The sequence below is a fragment of the Lissotriton vulgaris genome, chromosome 6 (assembly GCF_964263255.1).
Source record: "Lissotriton vulgaris chromosome 6, aLisVul1.2, whole genome shotgun sequence".
Lineage (NCBI taxonomy): Eukaryota > Metazoa > Chordata > Amphibia > Caudata > Salamandridae > Lissotriton > Lissotriton vulgaris.
The window spans coordinates 128572979-128588395 of NC_141694.1; the positions used below are offsets into that span (position 1 = coordinate 128572979).

General features: G+C 44.3%; 1 protein-coding gene across 1 annotated transcript in view; it reads left to right on the top strand.

Moving 5' to 3' along the window:
• The first annotated feature begins 3036 nt into the window (after positions 1–3036).
• Positions 3037–15417, top strand: part of TOGARAM2 (TOG array regulator of axonemal microtubules 2) — a 477994-nt gene continuing 465613 nt past the window's right edge. The window contains exon 1 of the mRNA XM_086926146.1: positions 3037–3218. The gene's annotated coding sequence lies outside the window, so the exon portion shown is untranslated. The remainder of the gene's footprint in view (positions 3219–15417) is intronic.

Sequence of the window (15417 nt, forward strand, 5' to 3'; positions counted from 1 at the left end):
ATTTATTGTTAGTTATTTTTTCGGCTTTCCTTTAAGCACTTTGCATTCTGCAAGCCTTGCAACCAGAGACCGTTCAGCCTCACCCTAGATTCCTGCTGTGACTCCAAAAGGGCTTGCAGTAGGGATTTTTCAGGAGTTGCACCTTTATTCACGGGCAGAGAGTCGCCTTTCCTGCTCCATAGTTTCTCATGGATTGTCTGAGAGTCCGAGTATTTCACACACCTTGAAACACACTGGTCATTTTAAAGGGAGGTCACGGCAAATACCAAAGCTGAGACAGAACCGCACATCCCGCCGTCACAAGCCCTGTGTGACTCCCTCGCCACCTTCTTCCACCACAAGATAGCAGACATCCACAACAGCTTCAACACCCAGACAGCCCTAACAGACACCAACACAACAGACTCTCCGCATACCATCGACCACGACCCCCTGCTAGCCTGGGCCAGCATGAGCGTCAATGACACCATCAAGACCATGAGCACATTCCACTCCGGCTCTCCGTCAGACCCATCCCCGCACCACGTCTTCAACAAAGCAAGCAGCTCCATCGCACCCCACCTGAACAACGTCATCAATCTCTCCCTCGAGACCGTGTCCTTCCCAGAGAGCTGGAAACACGCCAAGATCAACACCCTACTCAAAAAACCTAAGGCAGACCCAAGAGACCTCAAGAATTTCCGGCCCATCTCTCTGCTCCCCTTCCTGGCCAAGGTCATCAAGAAAATGGTCAACAGACAGCTGACCCGATACCTCGAAGGAAACAGAATCCTGGACCCTTCCCAGTCAGGTTTCCGCAGCAACCACAGCACAAAGACTGCCCTCATCGTCGCCTCCGATGACATCAGGACCCTGCTGGACAACGGCGAGACCGCAGCACTCATCCTCCTAGACCTCTCTGCCGCCTTCGATACCGCCAGCCACTGCACTCTACGCGCACGCCTCCACGCCGCAGGGATCTGAGACAAGGCTCTGGAATGGACCACCTCCTTCCTCTCCGGCAGAACCCAGAGCGTCCGCCTCCCCCATTCCGTTCCAAAGCCTCCAAGATCATCTGTGCCGTACCCCAGGGATCCTCCCTCAGCCCAACACTGTTCAACATTTACATGCCCCGCTTGCACACGTCGCCCGACAGCACGACCTCAACATAATCTCCTATGCCGACGACATTCAACTGATCCTCTCCCTGACCAAGGACCCCATCACCGCCAAAGCCAGCCTCCATGAAGGAATGAAGGCCGTCGCCGATTGGATGAAGATTAGCCAGGGACGACTCCTGGTGGCCGACGGCACTGGGGGCAGCCCCGACACCCACCGACCACGCACGCAAGCTGGGAATCATCCTCGACTCAACGCTCTCAACGACGAAGCAAGTCAACGCCATCTCCTCCTCCTGCTTCAACACCCTCCACACCCACACTTTCTGAAAAAATGTAAATATGTATACTTTATTCTCTGCAGTAAAACCTAATAAGGAAAACAAAAGCCAAATATTCGAAATTTGACTTCAAAATTATATTTTTCCTGTTATCGTTAGCAAATCCAACCACCCCATTTTTTTCTACTCTAATTTTTGAAAAAATAAAGACAATTTCGAGCATGACATGACACAGCATGAGTTATGCTTTTCTACTCAAATCACACTTTATTTGGGATAATCCATTAAATAGCCATAAACAACAGATTAAATTTGTACATCATACACTACAGCCTTTAAGACATGATAGAGTCAATGTACAGCTTAGCTTGATTTCGCGCCCTCCTTCCGCAGTCGGTGTTGAATGAATGGCAGAGCCAATCGGTGTCATAGATGCAACATCTATTGGCTTTGTCAATGTTATTTAGCTATGTTTCACAGCAACGCATGGCTTAAAGTTTTAAAAAATGTGTTATGATGTGGCCAGTGTTGACTTTTTTCTTCAAGCCGTGTTGTACAGCAGGCTTACCTGCTGTGTAGCAAATCTTTAAAAAAAATTGACAAAGCCAATAGAAGTTGCATAGGCGAGACCGATTGGCTTTGCCACTGCTTGTTAGTCTAGCAGGGCTCAGGGGATTTCAAAGCCATTACACCAGCACCCATTGTTCAAAATGTGGGCAAAAAGTGGGGGTAAACCTGAAAAAAAACCTATTTCCTTACACTTACTACCGTGCTCAGCATGATTCAAGTACTTCTAATCATTGCAACAAAAAACAGGAGCAGAGGAATAAGTTCAAAATGTGATTGCCCAAGATCACGCATGTCACATAGTGAACCTAGGATTAGAAATCAAACCTCCAAATATTAGGGCTAGAACCTTCCCACTGGACTGCATCTAGTAGTGGGACTGGGGTTGTAGTGGCTGCATTGCTGTGACCTGCCCACCTTGTTTGGGGTCCCGCCTGTGTGTTTTTATAGCAGTCAATAACCTAACAACATGTGTTTCCAAGCAGGTCAGTGTGTCAGTGAAAGGAAAATAAAGGTGTTTGCGAGGCTCTTTATTTATTTGTATTTATTTAATGCGATTTTCTATAGCGCGAACATTACCCGAAGGTGTCAGAGCGCTTTACAAAAGAACCAGTTGCGTTACATAAGGACTTTGGATTACATGAGTTACATCCGAGATACAAACAGAAAAAAATTGCAAATGTACAAGTTGTATAACAGACAAAAAAAAATGCAAATGTACGAGCTGTAAAGTCACTCAAGCTCTGTGTCTGGGGCAGGAGGTGGTTGGACGGCAAGGGTAATATTCCGCCAGAGCAGAGTTGATATTCAATCTCCAGTCGTGGGGTTTGTTTACATTGTTGATGGAGTGAGGGCTGTGACGTGTGCCAGGTGAGGTGGGGATTCCCTCCAGGAGCGAGGGGTCGCTGGCGGGAGACGGGGGCCGTGCAGGGGCCTCCTTCAGTCAGTCACCCACCCCAGCCGGTCCGCACCGCCGCCGCTGCAGCGCCCACAGCCCGCAGGGTTCCTCTCAAGGTGGTTGCTACGCAGCAGTGTTTGTGCACCGTGTGTGACACACGGCACGACAGCCCGTCCTACCTGCGCTGCGTGTCACACGCACTCCCTTTCCGCGCCAGGGAGACGCTTCCGGCAGCCGCCAAACCAGCTCCCTGATCCGGGTCCAGGCGAAAGAGCGAGAACCCAGCGCCTGCGACCACCTGTGCCGGCCTCTGGGCGCTACATAAACAATGCGGCGCGGCGCCCACAGACGGAAGGGGAAGTGCTCTGAAATATGGTCAGTCTCTGCTTGGCATTTTAGGGCACTCCTTTCGGGGAGGAAAAGTGTAAATTTGAAACCAATTTGATATGACAGTTTCGTGTTAAGTCTTTATTTTTTCTTTCTAATAGGGCTCGCAGATATATTTAATTAATGCATGTATTCTATGTGTAGCGCCAAATGAACTTGCGAGGTGTTGTTTCTGGTAATGGGGGGCAGTGTTAAACATTTTGGGAGGCTGGATAAAGTTTCTGAACTCTGGAATATTCCACTCTGGCTAGAAGTAGAGAGAGTTGTCACCTAGCGCCAAGGGCATGGGTTACCATCAGTGCTGGGCGAGTTTACGCGTCTGTAGAAATGTCTGTAAAGCTTTTGGACCCATCTTTAGAACCCCAGTCGGGCCTGCTCAGCCTTTCATCCTCCCAGATACTATAAAACGAATGCCATTGGTTGGGGAATAGTACCGCTGTTACTTTTCATTGTTAGGATCTCTCGAGATCGTGGTACCAATTGCTACACAAAAGCAAGTTATTACAATTTAGGCTTGTTTTTTTCCTGCGAAATGATGGAGCAGGAAGAATATTTACCGGTGCTTACATTTGGATAACTCCAGGCTGCCGGGATTGGCATAGAACCGGCCTTGTGGCAGTGTTATCTGTTATCTGTTTGCTGTAGATTACTGAATACATAAAAATGTCATTTGTCAAGTTTTCGTGTAAACCCAAAGCGAAGATCAGATTAGATTGTTCAGTGCGTAAATGCTGTTCTCGGAAGCCTAGCTGGAAACTGTTTGCAATACATTAGAAATAGAGTTAATATAAGAATGAACGCGGTGCATGTCCACCATGTATGTTTATTTATTGTGAGTTTTTTTTAGCGCTAGAGTTATACGTCAAGTCCCTGTTGCTTCAGTGCGCTTACTTACAGTAACTCTCGGTGAAACTGACCGGAGGAGACCCAGTTTAATTCTATTTTACTAGTATATAATATTGTATATAATATTGTTTTTATGTTCTTTGCATGATTTTAACCGAATCGAATAAAGTTAATTTGACTGACTGACTGACTGACTGACCGGAGGAGACCCTTCTGTGGAACCTTGGCTGGGGGGGGGGGGAGCGCGCGAGACTCTGGCTTCTTTGGGGTAATGGTATGCTTAGCAAGCGTAAGATAGTTTAGGAGGTCAGCGCACCTGCTGCCGATCTCTCTGCAGCGACACTGTCCATCCAGCGAGTCACCTTTTACACTCGGTGTTTGGGCTCAGCATTTCATCATTCCGAGGTGGGTGTTACCATAAAAAGTGATACAAGTAAGCTGGTATTTACAATAAAACAAATCCGCCAGGCTGTGGCAGAAAGCGCAATACGAAACACAGAGTATTCATATTGTGATGACTGTCGGACTGACAGTCATCACAATATGAATATTCTGTGTTACTCAGTGGTGCTGGGTGATAACTGTGACACTCCAACAACTCATGGCTGGCAGTATGAATATAGGGGTAATAACAGGGACACCCCCATGTTATCAGCGGTGGCATTGAGTGCAGAGACATATTGACTGTGACACCCCTGCAAGTCAGTGCAGGCAGTGAGCGCATGGGGTAAGTATTCTGTGTCAGAAATGGGGTTATTCATTTGGGAGAGGTGTACCTCTTCCAACTCCATAAATTCACTCAGTCCGGTCAAATCACAGTTATGCAGATGGTGGTATTGTAAGGAGTATTGTCTACTGTGTTAGGTATTGTGAAGTGACTTTAAATGTCGCTGGTTTGACCGCATGGATATTCTTACCACATAAGGGATATTGATTAGCACAAAAACTAAGGTGCACAGATGTAATACTCTTAAGAGGTAATCCTGATTCTGCTGAATGATGGAATCAGCATCTGTGAAGGGTTCCTGGTGTTGCAGTAGGTGGAGACATAGTCCTGGTTGTCCCTACTGTTGATTACTGCATCTAAGAGTGCAGCTGCTGTTCACATACTAGGCATGCACACTTTGCTTCCATTCCAACCTGGAGAAGAAGGTGAATGTTGAGATCATGTTGCATGGTTGGTCATGAGAATATGGTGTTTCCAGTACACGAGAGTGCAGCATAATCATATTGTCTCTTTAAACACAGATTGGTGAGTCACGAGGCTAATTTAATTTCTTTCTGATTTCTGCTGTTTATTTCACTTTGCTAAAAGAGAGAATGGCCTTATCTCAATGAACATGCTAAAAAAGAAGCAGTATTTTGGGTCTATAATTTAGTTAACCTAATGGAGTTTGTACTTCGCCTATGAACAGGCATTTGGGACTTTAATCGCAAGCCTTATAGTAAAGTGAGACCAAATCCAATTCTAAGAGATGGTATTGTGTTGCGGCAAAGAGATGGTGAGTCTGGAAATTATGGATAAGACCAGGGAGGAATCTTGGGGGCCGATTCACAATCATAAACTGAGATGAAAGTTTAACTTTACGACTTCAGTATTCACAAATGGCATTTACGAGTAGTAAAGTTAGACTTTTGTCTCAGTTTTCATCTCAGTTAAACTTAAGAGCAAACTGCTGTAAGAATCCCTTATATCACACACCCTGAAAATTGGGGTTCTTACATACTGGATTTGCACTCTTACTCCAGCCTTTTCCTAGAATTAAAGGAAGGTATGCAATTACGATGTACAGAGTCATTGACAATGTTTGTGAATGCCCATTATGTTAAATTGTTGCAGGCGTTCCTAACATTCCTCATGCCCTCGTCTGGAAACACCCATTTTCCCATCTCTTTATAAAATGTTGAATGTGCCATAGAGATTTGTAAATATCTGCAGACCATTTAGCTTATGTGCAGAAAAGGTTTGTGAATCAGGACCATGTTCATGGAGCGAAAACCTAGTAGGGCAAAGCAGGTCATGGAAGCCTGTTGATTGGAAAATGTTTCTCTTTTCCGGATTATTGTTGGAGCAGAGGAGATTAACCTACGTTTATGGTAAATAGTTTGTAGATCATCAAGAGAGAAGGTAGCACAATGTACACAACTACTTCATGTTAACATGTTGTGCAGTAAAATAAGTACATTCTAAAAAAATCAGCAGTGGTACCTTGCTGGACTGTTTGATAAGGGTATAAAGGACTTTAATCAACCTCATGCGCAATACTCTTAAGAAGGTCTTGAGTTCAGCCTAGAAGATGATGTCTGAATTCCTCCATTAGGAAGGCGCCCTGTCCATGGGGCACCTTGCTATTGGATAGAGGCATGGAGATCCAGAGTTTAGGAGCTGCTCTGGAGAAAGCTTGCTTCCGTGTCCTGTGTTTCATACTGTTGTGTAGCTCCTAGGACGCCCCCCCAGGACCTGCGCATTTTGGATGACCTAAACTGAGGGCTTGGTGAGCAGATAGACTCTGGACACCCCCACAGAATGAGTCAGCCGTTACACCAGCTAGCTCTAAGGTGCCACTACCACCCCCCTGTATTCTATAGTGGTGTGTGTGGTTTCTGTTAACCACTGAACATGACAACCCTGATTCCTCAGGTATCCTGGAAAACACTACGGCATCTTTCGCCCAGTCACTCATGCTTACATTTCTCAGAGTTCACATAGAATGACCATTGGGATGGTTTCAATAATTATTTATTGGTCGAGCGTCAGTCTAGTGTGAAACATACTCGCTGCGACAATCAAAAGACAGAAGCGGACAAATGTGATTGCTCACACCAATATCGTAAATAGCAGCTACATTTCTACCATAGTGCTAACAAGATGAATAAAAGCAGATTATATAAATCAATAGCATTGGCATACTCCCACGATGCATAGCCTACCTAAATGTACCTAGCCCAGATATGTAGGTGACGCATGTGTATGTAAATGTGAGGATAGATCCTATTGGAGGCAAGAATCTCCTGGAGAAGAGATAACCCCTCACCTGATGGTTCTGAATGAAGGACCCTGTCTCTGTGTCAAGGATGGCACCCCGCAAAGGGTGTCAGGTCTCTGCCTGTCGAAGGATCAGCCTGCAGAGTCTCGCTCCAGCCTGGAAGGAATTCTCCTCTATTTTGTACGGGGGAGTGAGGGTCTTTTATACTAAAGTGGTCACTCCAGGTTTTCTTCTAGAATCGATATGTTTTGAAAACATTCACTAATCCCTCGCTAATCCTTTTCTAAACCAAAACACTCCTGCATTGCTGGCTGTTGGCCATAGATAAAAGAAAGTGATAACCCTTATACAGAATAATTCTGCTGTGCCTGAGGACATGTTTCTGTACGTCAGGTACAGGGATTAAGATAGAGTATAGAGAGTTTTTTGGCGAAAAGACAGAAGTAAACTACTAGGTAAAAGGTCACCTGTGTAGAACCGTTATGCTGTGAGGATGGGTTAAAATGTATGTAATTGGTATGTACATGGTGGAACTATGCTAAAGGACATGACAATACACCTTGGAAATTTCAGGCACAACCTTTCTTACTTCTGGTCATGAGTGACTCTCCAGTGATCTTACATTTTCATCTGAGCTGTTTGGTCTGTTCAGAATGACTACTTGGCATGTGATACTTGCAAGTTTAAATTTACACCTTGCTTCAAATGAATGTCAGCGTAGATCTTTTAATACAGAGGGAGATGTGATCTTTGAGTCCGGTGCCAGCAACCAGGCATGCAGCCTCATGAAGATTAGCTAATCTTGATTTAGGAAGGCCACTTAGAAGGTCATTGCTACAATCTATTCTGCTTATGACAGTGCTTGGACTACTGTCTTTAGATCCTGCTTTGGAACAAACAGTTTCATTTTCTATAGCATCTTCCTTTGATCTTGTAACTTCCTTGACATGGCCATCAAGATGGAGCATGAAACCTAATGATTTTTGCTCTTTTAACCAATTGTAGGTGAAGTTACTAACGTCTTGAGGGGAAGTATCTTAATGTGATGGAGGTTTCCTTAGAAGGAACGGTCAGCAAAAAACTGCTATCAGACTCCAACAAAATCAAACCTTATCTCTACAATGATCCAGCATAAATGACATGCACCAAAGGCACCAATGACTGAAAAGTACAAGGGGAAGATGGAATTGGTACGTAACATGGGAAGGCCTGAAATGTAAGTCTTGAAACTGTTCACATGGCTGAACATTGGCTCTCCAGTACTATAGCAAAAGACAGTATAGACCTTGGCTCCGGGGAAATTATGAAAGAACTGCAGGGATTGCTTGTTCATCAGCTGAACGCCTACAGTTTTGGCTGGATGGCTTCTTTTCTTGTCCGTATTGGCACATCGTGCCTTTTTATGGGTGTATAAGTCCTCATTTGCATATTTGTACCCAATTCTTGTAACAATTGGAGGCGTTCACTTACACATCCAAGTAGTGATGTTGATGAACAATGTCCTAGAAAAATCATAGAACACAGCACTCTAGACCGTAGAACCATTGACCCTGAATGTCATTACAGTCAATATTTCCAATTTGTGTCTACAACAGTTTCAGATGATTAATCACACTGCTCCTGGTGAAATCAACTCCTCACCCCAGTATGTTAAGCAAGTATCATCCAGCGGCGGTCCATGCAGGTAAGCGCGGTGGGGCAGCGGAAGTCGACAGGTGACGGAATAGGATTTATTTAATTTTCCCACTTCTGTCGTCTGACGACTCCCTCCTCTCCCGCCCACCCCCAAACGCTTACCTGCACGGACCGCCACACGCATCATCACATTAATAATCACACCTTTCTGGGGAATGTTCTGGAATCTTGGTTCCTTTTCTGGCTAAAGGGATGCAGAGAGGTGTTTATTGTGGCTAGTCATTCCAGGTTCCATGCTGGCTCCAGTTCAGACACAGTCGCTCTTCATTTGCGTGACTCAAACCAGGTCACTTTCCCCTGTCTTGTAAATGTTGAGAGATGGAGATATTTGTTGTATGATATAGACCAATACTGAGAAGAAGTTCCCTTGAATGAGATATTCAATAAAACAACTTAATTAACAAATCAAGTAGGACAATAAAGTTAAGAAAATTGTACACAATTTATTAATATTACAAAATATATTAAGAAACACAAGTGGGCAAGAGCGCCACTGTACACAAATAAAAACAATTAAATTGGAGGAAAAATTGTTAAAACGCTTTTTTGACATACATGGAGATCAAAATCGACCAGCAATATTGATATAAGGAAAGGGGAACAGACAACAGTACGACATCCAATTGTTACAGTACTAGGTGTACATTCAAACTCAATGTGATACCCATGTGCTGTGCACAGTTTTTATATTGTATCAACACAGGTATCCGAGTCTAGGAATTGTACTTGAAAATGCGTCGATGCGTTTCGGTGGTTGAAATAGTTTTGGACCACCTTTATCAAGACTCTATCTTTTGTCTGTCGTGTATCTGGGGTCAAGAACGATCACCCTTTAAATTCTTGTTAGGATAAACTCCCTGTACGTTCAGTTGTAGAAATGTGCGCTTAAGGATAAGTGAGTTGACATCAGTTTTCCTTCACACTTTTGTATGACTGACTTCGGTTTAAAAGTCCTGCAGATAAATGTGGTGCGCTTGGCGATACTGCTCGTTAAAGAGCGTCTTTTTCAGTTTAAAAGAAGTGGAAACCAGAGGCACTTTCGTCTTGTCCTCCCGGCGAAAACAATTGTTTCCCTATTCGGCCAAAGAGAACTGCCTGCTTCTCTGGTTTCAGTCCGGTATGATATAGACTACATGGGCCAGATTCAAAAAACTTTTTATGTGAGTCTGTTTTACTCCTGTAAATTGAGGAGTACTTTACACCTATGCCAGGAGCAAGTCACACTCATGTAGACAAACAATTGCAAATCAGCCCCAGGTTTCCATTCATCAAATCAGTTAGGCCCATCAGTCTTAGGTTGGTCATCCCCCAAACTTTTTGCCATCACTCCTCCTGTTTTTCTAAATTAGTTTTTATTTGGCTTAGGGCCCAAAACACTTTACTACTGCTAACCAGTGCTAAAGTGCCTGTGCTCTCTCTTTTAACATGGTGAAATTGGCTTACAACCAATGGAATATTTAATTTACTGTAAGTCCCTAGTAAAGTGGTACAACGGGTACACACAGCTAGTAAATTAAATGCTACTGGTCGACCTGCATCACTTATTGTACCGCCCACTTCAGTAACCCTTAAAGTCTCAGGCCTGCAATTGCAGCCTGTAGGTCCCCTTTTAAATTGCAAATTTGCAAAATAAGCCTTTTGCTAGGCCTAAACCTTCATTTTAAATACATATAAGTCACCCCTAGGGTAGGCCTCGAACAGCCTGCAGGGTAGGGTGCATTTTAACTAAAAAGTTGGTCATGTACTTTTAAGTTTTGCCTGACCTGGTAGTGAAAAATTCTCAAATTTGTTTTTTACTATTACAAGGCTTACTTCTTCCATAGGAGAACATTGGGTTACCGTATTACTTTTAGTAAGTGACAACATTTGTGTAGGAGCAGTTCAGAATGCCATGTTTAGTGTATGAGGAATGGTAATTTAGAATCCTCCTTAATGGTAAAGTCGGATTGTAAGTCACAATTCTGAAAATGCCACTTTTAGAAAGTTGGAATTTTCTTGTCCTACCAATTTAGTGCCTGAGTCACATGACTAGGTGAAGTTGGCATTTGGCCATTGTGTATTCCCAGTAGACAGTATTACAATAGAGAGTCTGAGTGTTAGCAGGATGGACAATCCTGGCGTGATGAGGGGTCGGAGCTGTCACCTACCACACTTGCACTTCAAAGGCACTGGCCTGGCTCACACACAATAGACTTCACAATAGCCCATAGTGCCCCCAGAAAGACGGGGACCAGGGCAGGAAGGCAGGAAATTCCAGACACATCTGTAATGGGAAAACTCCAGAAGCTTCTCTCACTTCAAAGGGGCACAAATTATGAAAATAGAACCTCAGATCCACTCTCCAGTGGACTCCGGGACCTGTAGATACTTCAGAAGAAGCTCTGCCCTGCTGCTAAAGGCCTGCCATGCTGTCTGAGAAGGAAGGCTGGACATGCACCTTCATCACAGGCTGAAGTGACTCCATGGGTCAGCTGACTCACCTCCTGTTCTGAGTTACAGGGACACAACCTGCTGGCCGCTGCTGGAATGAGTTCCTGATCTCGAAGAGATGCCTCCCAGGTTCTGGACCGCCATCCAGTGTAGAGAAAAAAGCCCTGTATTTTTTGCATTTTTATATAGCACAAACTCAAACCGAAAGTATTGGAGAACTTTACATGAGCACCAGTTCACATCACACAAGGACACATTCAATGTTTTTTTAGGTATGGAGAGTTTAAGAGATTTGCCCAGTACCACAGGATGTTGAGCCAGAGCCAAAACTCGTACCTGGTTCCTCATCTACAACGTCAGCAGCTCTGGCCGTTATGCCACATCCATTGCTCCAATTCTCTTTACCCAGTCTTACACCAGTAGTAGTCACTGACAATAGGATTTCCAGAATGTTCCTTTTTTGATGATTTTTTTGGGTTGGTAGATCTACTGCGACATTATTCTCCGGATTACACCTTTAATGTTTTATCCTCATGTGAGGATCACATTCAAAGACATCCTCTGACAATCTTTTTCTCTATTCCTCTGGTCGCCGGATTCCCAATCATTGCATCCCTTCTCCTGTATTCAGTTGTTACTGCCACTCCCATATGTACCAATAGTCCAAACGCACCCCTAAACCCTTGCATGATGCTTATTAGCTCTTTACATACATCTCAAATACTAATAAGATAAATATAAAATATTCATAAAAGTTGACATGTTTATTTGTTAGTTGTTTCTATTGACTACCATTTCTGTGAATAAATATTTATTTTGATACTTTTAAGCATTCCGTCTTCTAGTAAAAAGGTGTTTTTTGCACTGTATTTAGTTGTATAGGTAGTTTGATGTATCTACCATATACTCTATATTTTATACTCTGTTCTCTAGTCCTTCACACTACACCTTTTTACGTCCTTGAATTGGAAGTACAGAGCTGGGGAGTGACATAACATTCCGAAGAGAATTAAAAATAGAAAGTAGTTACACAATTTTAACAAAAAAATTAAATAAACGGAAGACAACATTAATTGCCGCAATTTGATGGACATAATTTACAGCAATTTTGTTTATTACGTTGAAATTAAAACATTGTTATGTTTTATTATTTTAACTTGTATGCCGCTTGAATCACCCCAGAAGGGGTATCTCAGCGCCAGAGTGAAAACGGGCAAGGCAGAATTAGTATGGAAATAGCTCAGTTTTGAGAAGGTTCTGAAAAGCAGGTGGTCTGTGTATTTCCAAATATGACAGGGCAGCTTATTCCAGTAGTAGAGGGCAAAGTAAGAGAATGCTCTACCACCTGAACGTGTTTTTTCAACTCGAGGAATAATAAGGAGAGCTTTAACCGTAGATCTTAAAGGTCTGCTCGGCTGGTACAGAATAAGTTTCTCAGCCAAGTATCTGGGACTTTTGCCGCCCAGTGATTTATGCACTAACAACAGATCTGGAAAATGATTCTAATGTGCATGGGAAGCCAATGAAGTGATCATAGGAGGGGCGAAGATCTGGTCGGCATATTATGAATCAGGCGAGCCGCTGTGTTCTGGACTACCTGAAGTTTGGCAAGTAGGGACTCATTTGTGGAAGCTAGAAGGGGATTGCAATAGTCCAGGCGGCTGATCACTAGTGCCTGCACTAGGGTTTTGTGCATGGAGAGTGGAAGTAGAGGAAAGACTCTGCGTAGTAGACTCATTATATGAAAGCAGGTGCCAGTGGTAACCACTACCTGATCTTTCATTGTATGAGTCTGCCCCAAGCGTACACCCACATTTTTAACTGTAGATTTGGGGGCAGGTGCTGTGCCTAACTCTGTTCGCCACCAATTCGGGTGCCAGAGCAGTTGGGCTCTGCCAAACAACATGACCTCAGATTTACTAGGATTTAATTGAAGAAAGGTATCTGTCATCCAAACTGAGATCACTTTCATCCCATTTGCAAAACAAGCTTTCTTATTGTGGAGGTCTTTATCAAAGGAGATAAGAAGTTGGGTGTTATCCACATATGAGCTAGGCGGGAATCCATGGGCTCTGAGCAAGGGTTCTACATAGATGTTGAATAATGTAAAACCCCCCTTGTTGAGCTCTATCTAGAGTGTAAGAATTAAACTGACCTAGGTTGATGGTCTAGGTTCTTTGAGCTAGAAAGCTCATGAACCATCCCAGAGCTGTACCCCGAATACCTATCTCCTCTAATCTTTGGAGTACTCTAGGATGAGATACAGTGTTGAAAGCTGCAGACAAGTCAAGTAGCACTGACAATGGTGGATGGTTATCATCTAGAGAGCATCTGACATAGTCTGTATCCGCTATGAGAGCAGTTTCTGTACTGTGCATGGGTCTAAAACTGGATTGGGAGCAGTCCGAAATCCTGTTGGCTTCTACAGACTCCATAAATTGTCTATTAATGTGTCTTTTCAGAAGTTTGCTAAGCAAGGTGAGAGGCAGGATAGGGCGATCATTCGACAGGTCAGAGGTTGGGAAGTTTTCCTTCTTACGGGTAGGAATGATCTGAGTGGCTCTCCAAATCGAATGGAATCCTTCGTGAGCTAACTGAGAGGTTTAGTGAAGAGCAAACGGCCGGGGAAAGCTGATAAGCCAGTGTTGCTGCAATCCTAGCTGGAACAATGTCTACAAGGGAACCTGACTTTGCAGCTATCAAAGCTTTACAAACAGAATCCGGCCTAAGAGTTATAAAATTCCCAAGGGTCCCAGTACTAGCCTCATTGGAAAGGATAAGCTTAATTGGTCTGGGAAAATTATTGTAAATCAAATTAACTTTTTCTTCATAGTGATGTGCAAGGGCATCAGTTAGAGCTTGTGAAAGTGAATAGCTACTAAAAAGGCCTTCAGCTTTATAAAGGACTTAAGGACTTTGTATAACTCTTTGGAGGAATTTCCAGCTTATTGAAGTTGTAGTGAGATGAAATGAAATGAAATGAAATGAAATTGGATTTATAAAGCGCATGGCTGCCCTGAAGCGTCCCAGCGCTGATAGGCTGAACTGAACACAGAGAACTCAAGAGGGGAAGGATTAGGGAGTGATAGGGAAGAGAAAAGTTTTAAGTGCTTTTCTGAATTTAAGGTTGGCGGGTTCCATCCGGAGATCTCTAGGAAGTGCGGTCCACTTATTTGCTGCATTCAACGAGAACCGGCGGCCTCCGGTGCGTGCTTTCCTTACTCTCGGTGGGAAGGCCAGGTTTTCTCTGTCGGAGCGAAGGGCCCTGGCCGACTTGTAGGGGCGAATCAGACCTCTCAAGGCCGGGGGGCCTTTACCCTGCAGCGTTTTATGAGCGATAGAGAGTGACTTAAAAGTGATTCGCTCCTGGATTGGGAGCCAGTGAAGAGCTTTTAACAATGGTTTGGCTGACGCCTGTCTAGGCGCCCCCATGAGCAACCGGGCTGCAGCGTTCTGTGCTCGCTGGAGGATATTGATAGTGGCTAGAGGTGCAGCCAGGAGGAGAGCATTGCCATAATCCAGTCTGGACAGAATTAGGCCCTGGATTAATAGCTTTCTCGATTGAAAAGGAAGGAGGGGGAGAACCTTCCGAGCTGCCCGTAACAGGCCGAAGCAGCCTCTTGCGACCTTCTGCGCATGGGCCTTAAAGGTTAATTGGGGTTCAAACCAGATCCCGAGGCTTTTAATTTTCTCCTGGGGGGGGGGGGGGGGAGGGGGTAACTCCCCCATGCAAGGGGGCCACAGCTCAGGGGGCAGGGAGGTAAATTGGTTGCCCAGAAACATGATCTTGGTCTTAGCTCTATTCAGTTTGAGCTTTGAGCTAGACATCCAGGAGGAAATTGCAGTAAGGCATTTCGGGAGGTCATCTGGGCAGCCCCCTTGTTGTGACAGCAAGACGACAAGTTGAGTGTTGTCTGCGTAGCTAATGGATTTGATCCCAAAGGGGGCTACTACCTTCTCTAACGGGGCCATATAGACATTAAACAGTGTGGGGCTAAGGGAGGAGCCTGCGGCACCCCACACTGGAGAGGAGTGGATTTGGAGATGGAGAGATGTGATCCTTACGCACTTTTTTTTAACGTTGCCATGCAAGAGAACATTGAAACAGTGGTTTATAGTCCATATTAAATATTACAGCAGGCCATCACATATGTTTTCCATTTTTTATAATTTTTCTCGCTATGCGGTGGTCAGAATATTTGTGTTGTTTGGCCTCTCCATGTCCTCAT